The sequence below is a fragment of the Heptranchias perlo genome, chromosome 40, assembly GCF_035084215.1.
Source record: "Heptranchias perlo isolate sHepPer1 chromosome 40, sHepPer1.hap1, whole genome shotgun sequence".
In the NCBI taxonomy this organism is placed as follows: domain Eukaryota; kingdom Metazoa; phylum Chordata; class Chondrichthyes; order Hexanchiformes; family Hexanchidae; genus Heptranchias; species Heptranchias perlo.
Genome location: NC_090364.1, coordinates 13429034 through 13439133, shown reverse-complemented (window position 1 = coordinate 13439133; position 10100 = coordinate 13429034).

The window sequence follows — 10100 nt, the reverse complement described above, 5'->3', positions numbered from 1 at the left end:
GGCTAAAGGTTAGTGTATTGTTGTAGAACAGCAGTGGTAGTGTTCCTTAGTGTACTAAAGGTGCTGACTCTTACCACAATCAAAGTGGCCACTCTTAACGTGTGAGCAGGCTGATTCCACTGTGGGGGTATCGTAACCCAGTCTGGTCCTGTCCTCAACCAAGTATTCACATATGCCCTTTCCCAGAGAGGTCACTGGATGGTAATCCAGAGTGGGAACCCTGGTCGACTTTGTTTTCCCCCTCCCTAGTCCAAGGCTGCTGAAGTTAATTGCAACGTCCTAACTGCTGCCCCGAGATCACAGAACCTGGGCACCGCACTGTGGAATTGAACCTGGTATTTTCTGGTTTGTATGGATTAGTGCTACGCTGGATGATGCCTTTATGTACTAGACCATCAGAGCATCTGTGTTCAGGTGTGTTTGAAAATGGCTTTCAGAAAGTGTGCCCAAGCACACAAGTTTACTGTGTGTGCAGGGCTCTGTGCCCTGTGCATTCTGTCTTCCGTCGGTTGCTGGGCCTCTGTCTAGTGGACCAGTGTTGGTTCCAACTCTCATCATTTTTGTTTTTCCTCCTTTTATTTACTTTTCCCAGGTGTTGCACAGTATTTGCCAGCTGAGAGGAGCAGGCATTCTGTAATAAGCTGCTGACACGATGCATAGGAGCAGCTGTGGCTGAACCTCCACACACTTTCTTTTCCTCCCATATGGTGAGTTTAGAAGGTGCCTTACGTGTGTTTCCTGCTTGACACTGGGCCATGCATACCAGGATTCAATCCCAGTTAGTTGATCAGTGGGCAACGACAGACGCATTACAATTGGAGTCAGCACCCTGAGGCTTGAGAGGATGAAAGTTATCCAGCTTTTTTGCTCCCTGATTTCAGCGCTCTGCTGTCTGCAGTGGAATGGCTGAGATCAGAAAGCGTATCCTAGTGCTGTCCACTGTTCTACCTCTCCAGCAATGCTTCTTGGAGTTCTGATGTGCTGTGCCATGTGGAAGATTTGTTTGCTTGTCTAAACTTGAATCCTCAGCTATTTTTCAGACTTTTGAACGGTGCTTTGTATTTAAGTGCGTACTTGTGGAACCCATGTACATCGTATGTACTGAAAGAGCAGCTCATTGGGCCCAGAAAACATTACTAATCCAAATGGTTGAAGATAAAAGCCTCATTCACTACCTAATGGAGTTCAGCTAGTGTAAAGGAAAAACGTGCATTAATATAGTGCCTTTTGCATCCTCAGGATATCCCAACGTGCTTCACAGCCAATTAATTATATTTGAAGTGTTGTTACTGTTGTATAGGCATATACAGCAGCTAATTTGCAGTCGGCAAGGTCCCACAAATAACAATGAGATGAATCACTAGTTCTTATGTTTTGATGGCATTGGTTGAGGGATGAATGTTGGCCAGGACATTGGTAGAATTTCCTTCCTTTTCGAAATAGTGCGTGGGATCTTTTACGTTCACCTGAAAGGACAGATGGGACCTCGGTTTAACGTCTCATCTGAAAGACGGCACCTCTGACAATGCAGCACTCCCTCAATACTGCACCGAAATGTCAGCCTAGATTATGTACTGAGATCTGTAGTTGAGCTAGTGTAAGTGATGCATTCTAACTGTAATCTATATTTTAAAATACTAAAACTTGCTGAACTGCAGCCTATGCTGTATGTGGTAGGGGCTACAAAGTAACTCTTCATGTGATAACTTTCTCATCACCTAACTTTGCTCAGTTTTTCTTGTGTGAGCCTAGACAGTGAATGTTAGTGGGCTGTTTGAGCCCAGGGCGCATTACAGCAGAGTCCAATCCTGTTATCCACACATGCACTTTTATTTGCTGGAAAGTGATCAAGTGCATGAACTCCTGGCTGATTTAAAAATCTCTCTCTAGTGCAGCAGTGCTGAGGCACCTAGTGCCTTCCTGGCTAAAGCCAGCTAACTCAGCACAGATCAACGACGAAACCTGGTACTTTCCTGGATTTCAGGCACAGTTCCATGCTAGGCTGCGGATTTACCAAGAAAGCCACCTGGGAGAGCTTTGTTAAACAAAAAGGTAGTTTGGGCGTGTCTGAGTTCCCTGTTTACTTATTAGACAATGTGTAATATCCTGTGTAAACCAGCAGTATAACTGGGACATCTCCGTCCCATCAACCTGCACAAATATTGGGCCTGGATTGTAACACAACATCCTCGGAACATTTTGGGTACAATTCGCCACACGACTACATTAAATGTAAATGTCTAAACTTGTCACTGCACAGTTTTGAGAGAGATTTGTTTAAAGATAGAAAGCATTGTTTCCTGTCCCAGTTGTGCCTAATTTTCCTAAAGGTAATTAAATCAGTTTGAGCGGATGTTCTGGGGTTGCTGTTTGTAGAGTATTTCCTTTTAATTGCATATGAAGAGTAAGGGAATGCTGGAAGTGCATCCAAAGCAGTAACACATTCACGGATCACGTTCACTGACCACCTTCACGGATCTTGTACGATGAGTTGAGCTTCCCTCTCAACACATTCTGTGAAACACCTTGTGAAGCGATGACTATGTAAACGCAGTACCCTTCTCCCCGCGCTACATAAACTACGTGATAGCGAGTCAGAGAAACTAGCGAGTTCCTGAATTGAATCTCCTCTTAGTGGACTGTCTCTTCCAGGATGCCAGTTGCACTTAGCTGTAGGACCAGGGAGAAGGGGTCGTCGGCTCTGATTCCTTTTGATGACTATCCAGTGGCCTGTGCTAGAAGCGAATGTATGTGGACACTTGGACAGGGTTGGGTTTGGCTGTGATGTTCTCCTCCCCACCCTCAAACGTGGACAGCTAGCCCACTGACCCTCGCTGTTCACACAAGTGGCAAAGTACTGGAACACTGCAGCTACAGCCCGTGGAACTGTAGCCAGCACGAATTGCGTCTTCAGGAGGGGGGGGGAGATTCCAGGTATCTCATATTTTTCAATGAATGCACTATCACCCGTTTGTCCATTTGCAAGCCTTGCTGCTGGCCTTCCTGTATGTCAACCAGAGGTTGCTGAGGTTTACTGCGCTGCTTTTTATCCTGTGACAGGAAAAATAATTTTTGAATGAGACTGATGCTAGACCAGAATGTTTTAAGTGTCTACACGGGTGCCAGGAAGAATGTTTTAGAGAAAAACTGCTCTTGAAGGGTGCTTATAATTGGGGGTAATATATAATGTTTGTTTGCGTATCTTTTTTGAGATGATGGGATGTCTGATGTAGTTGTGCACAGTTCTGACCTCTATTATAGAAGATGCGAAAAAGATTCACAAGGATGATACCAGAACTGAGAGGATATCCTTATCAGGAAAGGCTGAATAGGCTGGGGCTCTTATCTCTAGAAAAGAGAAGGCTGAGGGGTGACCTGATAAAGATCTTTAAGATAATGATAGGGTAGACGTTAGAGAAGATGTTTCCACTTGTGGGGGAATCCAAATTAAGAGGTCATAAATAAAAGATAGTCAGTAATAAATCCAATAGGGAATTCAGGAGAAACTTCTTTACCCAAAGAGTGGTAAGAATGTGGAACACGCTACCACAAGGAGTAGTTGAGGCAAATAGCATTGATGCATTTAAGGGTAAACTAGATAAGTACGTGAGGGAGAAAGAAATAGAAGGTTATCCTGATAGATGAAGTACGGAGGGAGGAGACTCGTGTGGAGCATAAACGTCGGCATAGACCAGTTGGGCCAAAAGACCTGTTTCTGTGCTGTAGTTTCGATGTAACTCGATGAATGCCATGATTTTCAAATATGTTAATACTCAAAAGATCCCCTTTAGTAAACCACAAGAACTGGCAATTTGTAGTTAGGGAGACATTCAATATTCTGCATCTAATTCTTTTGAATTTATAATTGTGTGGGTGTAAGCCATTTCAAATGAACTTTTGAAACAGGGTAAACACTTGATGTACGTGCTACTGAATGCTCAGGCTGTGCCACAGAGACAGAGAATGTAGATTCGTGTTCCACCAAGCACTCTGTTCCCAATTTATCTGTAGCGTTGTGGCAAGTGGAGAGGGCTAGTTCTGTGTCACTGCGACTGCAGTCAAGGCAGGTGTATTTTCATAGTATGGCTATTCCACCTGTACAATTATACATTTTCCCTTCTACATTTGGATTAATTGGAGAGATCATTTTGAGCTCTTTGACACTCCATGTCTATCTAGTGTTTACAGGTGTAATATGTATGGTTCTAGAGTGAAGGTAGAACAATGGGGAGAGATTGTGGCAGTGGGATTAGTTTTGGATTGCTCTAGCAAAGAGTCAACACTGACATGAGGAGCCGAATGGCTTCTTTCTGTGTTGTAAGCTTCTTTGGTTGGAAGAAGGAAAACCATGAATTAAGAGCATGACATGACATTCAAGTCTCGTCCATTGCTTGTTTGGGAAGGTAGTGAGCAGCTGAGCCATACAGAACAGAATTTCAAGTTTGATCTGAGCTGAGATGTCAGTAGAAGTGCTACTGACCTCGGTGCCTGTGGGGCAAATCTGCTCCTGGTTGCTGTCTAGTGATGTATATGGGTGTTAGGTGCAGACTGAATTAGGCTTGGCTCTGATGTTCTCCAGATACGCCTATGCCTTTGTTACCTCTAGACTTGACTATTCCAATGCTCTCCTGGCTGTCTTCCAATCTTCCACCCTCCATAAACTTGAGCTCAGCCAAAGCTCTGCTGCCCATATCCTAACTCGCACCAAGTCCCGTTCACCCATCACCCCTGTGCTCACTGACCCATATTGGCTCCTGGTCTGGGTACGCCTCAATTTTAAAATTCTCATCCTTGTTTTCATATCCCTCCATGGCCTCACCCCTCCCTATCTCTGTGACCTCCTCCAGCCCTCCGAGATCTCTGCGTTCCAATTCTTGTCTCTTGAGCATCCCCGATTTTAATCGCTCCACCGTTGGCGGCCGTGCCTTCAGTTGCCTAGGCCCTAAGCTCTGTAATTCCCTCCCTAAACCTCTCTACCTCTCTCTCCTTCAAGATGCTCCTTAAAACCTACCTCTCCCTGTCCTAATATCTCCTTATGAGGCTCGGTGTCAAATTTTGTTTGATAATCGCTCCTGTGAAATGCCTTGGGACGTTTTACTGCGTTAAAGGCGCTATATAAATGCAAGTTGTTGTTGTCTAAGCTCACACATGATGGGCCACTGGTGAGAGCTGGTGGCATGTGTGGAATTTTATCGCGGCATGTGACCGCACCGTCAGGTATGGAGGGGAAGTAACTACCTGATCCTTCAGTAGGAGGATTCTCCATCCTTGTTTTCAAATCCCTCCCTGGCCTCGCCACCTCCCTATCTCTGTAACCTCCTCCAGCCCTACAACCCTCTGAGATCTCTGCGCTCCTCCAATTCTGGCCTCCTGCGCATCGCTGATTTTCTTCACTCCCCTATTGGCGGCCGTGCCTTCAACTGCCCAGGCTCTAAGCTCTGGAATTCCCTGCCTAACCCACTCCAACTCTCTACCCCTCTCCTTTAAGACGCTCCTCAAAACCTCTTTGACCAAGCGTTTGGTCACCTGTCCTAATATCTTCTTATGTGGCTTGGTGTCAAATTTTGTTTGATAATGTTCCTGTGAAGCACCTTGGGTCGTTTTACTGCGTTAAAGGCGCTATATAAATGCAAGTTGTTGTTGAGTGTTATAGCAGTAAACCATGCAAAGCTCGAAGTTGCTTGTCACCAGTGTGTCTAGTACCAGAGCCCTGACTGAATGCATGATGCTGTATGTGTTTTAGCTCGATTGCACACACCCTCCTGTCAGCCCATTTGAAACTAGCCATAGGGAGCTGCACAAGACCAGCCTGGGGTGACCTGCTCCCCCTCGTCTGTCCCTTCCTGTGGGGAAGTGTCTGGCCTCTCCGTGGATGGCAAGGTAAGTTGATGAGTGCAGGCGATTATGCATTGATGCCCTTTCACTAATTGGCTAGATGGAGACTTATAGTCATTGGCCAAGCTTCAGTCGAGGCTTGTCTGGGGTGAAGGCAGGCTGAGTTAACTGTCTTGCCACAAGTAAGGATTTTCTTCACACCTTTTCCCTTGCTGTACAGAAGATGTTGGTATGCTGGCAGCCTGCTCGTACATTGTCTAAGTGGCCTTTCTTTACATGTGACCCCAGTCAGTGGATGCCGGCAGGTCAGCTTATCCGAACATGCATCTGTCCTCATCCAATGTTATTCTCTGGGAATGGGACACCCTTTTTTTTTTCAATGTTCTCCTTCCTTGTGCGTACTGGAATGCAGTCTCATAGCACTGCTGCCCTCCAGCACCTCAATGAAATGCCCATTTAAAATGACAGGGTAGTTCAAACGTGGAAGGCCTCATAGTTGATCCTGTTCTACCTCATTCACCTCACCTCACTCATCTCACTCACCCACTCTTTCCAACAGGGGTTACTGGATATTGATTAGAAATGGGAGTCCAGGAGAGTTATTGTTCCCACTTCTCCTGCTGAGGCCAGTTATGATGTTCCTACTGCTGCCCTGGCTGAGATCAGCTAACTCGACGTGATCAGAAATCAAGCTTGATCCGTATGGCTTAGTGTTGCACTATGATTGCCATCATTACCCTCTAGGCCACGGGGTGTGTTGAGAAATACAGTTTAAAGCTCTTTCCCTCCTAATCTCTCCTTGTTTTCTCTCCCCCCAAAATTGACAACAGAAATGTGGGAGAGAATTTGTAATCTGCCTATTTTCATTGAATCAGTAGGGTGGCATTGGGTCGCGCTGGGGTTACCAGACAGCAAACATCACCACAAATGCCCCTGCTAGGAGGGTATCACTAATACAATATCTAACATGAGGTCCAATTAAACTGAGAGAAGCGAAATCAGGATATTGTTGTCGCGATCAATTAGACAGTAAATATCTTCACGATGCCCACCAGTTGTGGAAGGCCTTGAGCGTACTGGCGGAAAGCTCGTGGTCCCTCTGTAGGACCGCCGGGGGATGGCACTAAAAGTTGTAGTGCAGCCCCTTCAGATAGTAAAACTGGGGCTGCAACCTCTCACTCTGTCTAAGCTGTGTGCGGTTTGAGTAAAGTGTCTCCGTATTATGTTGGATGCCACTGCTCCACGCAGCACGTTCCACCTCAGGTTCCCGATGGTGTGGAGGGATCCCCGTGTACAGAACGTTCTACCAGGGCTCCCTGCCTCCGACGGACGGCACTACAGCAGGCCAGGGCATGTCCGGACAAGAGACGTGAGCGAGCAGTACAGGAAATCCCTCCGCGCTGAGCGGAATGGCGCGGTGGGAATTTCCGAGAAAGGGCACAAGTTGTGAGGCGGAGGTTCCCGGGGGAAGATTCGGGACCTCACGTGGCTGAGAAACTCCGCCCGAACTGGGGTGGGGGGTGGGGGATGGGGGAGAGATCGGGCGGGATCGCTCCACACGCTCAACACACCTGGCGGAGTCAGCGCCTGGATAACTTTGGTCGCGGGCTGGACGTAGGGCCAGGACACGCTGGCTGCCAGAGCCATCTATTACATCCTTGTCTCCGGTTACCTTCGTAGTCAGCGCCATCTGCTGCGCCAGCCACGTGTCACCGAAGCTAACCACACAGAATTGATTGCGGAGTAGAGGCTCCGACAGGATAGCTGGGGGCAGGGGATGCGGGGCGAGCTCCTGCAGGAGGCAACCATGTAATCTGCTCCTGTATTTTGACTCTGTCTGATCAGGAACATTCGTGGTATTGTAGAATCATAGAATCTTACAGCACAGAAGGAGGCCATTTGGCCCATCATAGCTGTGCCAGCTCTCTGAAAGAGCTACCCAATTAGTCCCACTCCCCTGCTCTTTCCCCATAGCTTTGCAATGTTTTCCTTTTCAAGTATACATACAATTCCCTTTTGAAAGTTACTATTGAATCTGCTTCCATCACCCTTTCAGGCAGTGCATTCTAGATCATAACAACTCGCTGCATTAAAAAAATTCTCATCTCCCCCCTGGTTTTGTTGCCAATTATTTTAAATGTGTTCTCTGCTTACGGGCCCTCCTGCCAGTGGAAAAAGTTTCTCCCTATCTACTCTATCAAAACCCTTGGTTTTGCTATGCTTGTGATGTTAAGATGCTGGCACAGTGTGAATAGGGAGCTGTTTGCACTGCTGGGTCCTGCTGCCTATGGGGGAAAGGTCGTGGGGCTCACTGCATGCGCCGATTGGTTTTCTGAAGAGGAATGACTGGATTGATGTTTCTCTTCAATTGCAAGAAAATGAGGAAGCTTCCTGTACTGGCAAAGTAACAACTTTGGATGATCTGCAGTTATGCTGCGACTGCCAAACAAGAACCAGTGAGACAGGATCTCTTGGTGGTGGCTTCATTCTCGTTGCTAGTTTAGGCATCGGACCAAGAGCCCTACACCATCCTTCCAGTGCCAGCAGATCTCAATGCAGCCCTGGTCTTCATAACCATTTGTGCTTTCCTGGATAGTAATCATTCATGCATACATTGGCTTCCTGATGGCTCAAAATCCTGGAACTCCCTTCCTAACAGCACTGTGGGAGAACCGTCACCACACGGACTGCAGCTAATTCGAGAAGGCGGCTCACCACCACCTTCTCAAGGGCAATTAGGGATGGGCAATAAATGCCGGCCTCGCCAGCGACGCCCACATCCCATGAACGAATAAATAAAAAAAAAAGTTGGTGGTTGATGTGTAACTGAGATGTGCACCTGTATCCCAGGTTCAGTCAGGGTGAAGGTATCGACATTGCATTTGTTTTTTGTGCCCCTGAGCTGGGGAAGGGAAAATCAGCCAAGGCTAGCATGATTGCTACCTGATGACTCTCAGTAAAATGTGTGCAGAATGATACCGGGACTAAAAGGGTTAAATTATGAGGGCAGGTTGCATAGACTAGGCTTGTATTCCCTTGAGTGTAGAAGATTAAGGGGTGATTTGATTGAGGTGTTTAAGATGATTAGAGGAGTTGATAGGGTAGATGGAGATAAACTATTTCCTCTGTTGGGGGGAAAGTCCAGAGCAAGGGGGCATAACCTTAAAATTAGAGCTAGGCCATTCAGGGGTGATGTCTGGAAGCACTTCTTCACACAAAGGGGAGTTGAAATCCGGAACTCTCTTCCTCCAAAAAGCTTTTGAGGCTGGGGGTCAATGGAAAATTTCAAAACGGAGATTGATAGATTTTTGTTAAGCAAGGTTTTTAAGGGTTACGGAACCAAGGCGGGTAGATGGAGTTAAAATTCAGATCAGCCATGATCTCATTGAATGGCGGAACAGGCTTGAAGGGCTGAATGGCCTCCTCCTGTTGGTCCTATACTCTCGAGTTTAGAAGAATGAGAGGTGATCTCACTGAAACATATAAGATTCTGAGGGGTAGATGCTGAGAGGTTGTTTCCCATGGCTGGAGAGTGTAGGACCAGGGGGCATAGTCTCAGGAAAATGGGTCGCCCATTTAAGACTGAAATGAGGAGGAATTTCTTCACAGAAAGGGTTGTGAATCTTTGGAATTCTCTACCCCAAAAGGCTATGGATGTTGAGTCGTTGAATATGTTGAAGGCTGAGATAGATTGATTTTTGGACTGTAAGGGAATCAAAGGATATGGGGATCGGGCAGTAAAGTGGAATTGAGGCTGAAGATCAGCCATGATCTTATTGAATGGTGGGGCAGGCTCGAGAGGCCGTATGGCCTACTCCTGCTCCTATTTCTTATGCTCTTATATTGAGAGAGGACATGATTATGCTTAGCTGTGATGCCCTCCGAGATTGAATAGTAGATACGGTGGTGTAGTGATTACAGTCCTGGGCTAGCAATGCACAGGTTAAGAGTTCAGATCCCACCGTGTCAAGTAGGGAAATTGAATTCAATAAATCCGGCAATTTGTGGACTGGCACAAGAAAAAAGGACTTTTTAAAACTGCCAAGTTTATTAAAAAAAGACCCAATTGGTTCACCTAATGTCCTTCAGGGAAAGGATCCTGCCACCTCTACCCAGTCTGGCCATCACGTGATTCCAATCCCACACAATGTGGCTGCCACTCATGGAGTAGTTGGGACGAATAGCATAGGTGCATTTAAGGGGAAGCTAGATAAGTGCATGAGGGAGAATGGAATAGAAGGGTATGCTGATAGGGTGAGATGAAG